The following is a 1,051-nucleotide window of genomic DNA, read 5'->3' on the forward strand; positions in this document are numbered from 1 at the left end:
ATATATATATATATATATATATATATATATATATATATATAAGTACTTGTGTGTGTCTTTCAGCTTATTTTTGTCCCCTCATCACCGCTTAACCATTAAGCATTAAGTATTAAGATTGTAGCTTAATTCCATTGTTTACAGTAGTGCTTGGAAGTAACGCGTTTAACGTTTGATCGTCGCATGGACACTGACGGACAAAGTTGACCAGAGAATGTCCATCAAATTTTGCCAAAAGCTTGATGGTACTTCCTCAGAGGCCTACCCAAAGTTTTCAAAAAGACTTCATCCTTCTCGACACAATCAAGGAGTTCTTGTGCAACTGAAACCAGAGTGCATATTTGGTAAGCTGAAAGTTTTGGCACAAACTTGGCAGAGGCGGGTCTCATGCCTAAATTGTCTAAGATAATAGACTGAACTGAACTGTAAATAATCTGCACATCCTCTGATAATTCACGGATGGAGAATCGACTATTTTCCCTGACAGATGCACGCAAATCTGCGATGTTTCTCAGTTCTCCTGGTTGCAGGTCTCCCAGAATGTTCGTCACTAACGACACTTTTCTGGCCATCTTGGAAAAGTCTGGACCTTGTATGCGACTCATACACTCCTCTCCATACACTTTCTGCAAATTTGTGTAGGTCTCTAAGCAAGTATTGCCATGACAGTGTTTTTTTTTCCAATTATGATCAATGCGATTATCACGATCAATATAAATGAAGATATTCCCTCCGTCTCGTTGTTTTTCTCTCTCAAAAATGGAAAGTTACATTGTGAAACTGTTCGTTTTAACGAGTTGCATTTATATATTTATCACCTGAGGAGATACCTCTGCACTACCGGATGCTCCTGAACCAACTGTTGAGTGTTCCACCCAAGAAGGATCGATGCTAGATGTGTCGAAACGATTGTGATTAATAATACATTCCCGTATATTCCATCCTCTGTCTTTCATTTGTTATACTCACACACACACACACACACACACACACACACACACACACACACACACATATATATATATATATATATATATATATATATATATATATA

This window comes from Octopus bimaculoides, chromosome 15, assembly GCF_001194135.2.
Source record: "Octopus bimaculoides isolate UCB-OBI-ISO-001 chromosome 15, ASM119413v2, whole genome shotgun sequence".
NCBI classification, from domain to species: domain Eukaryota; kingdom Metazoa; phylum Mollusca; class Cephalopoda; order Octopoda; family Octopodidae; genus Octopus; species Octopus bimaculoides.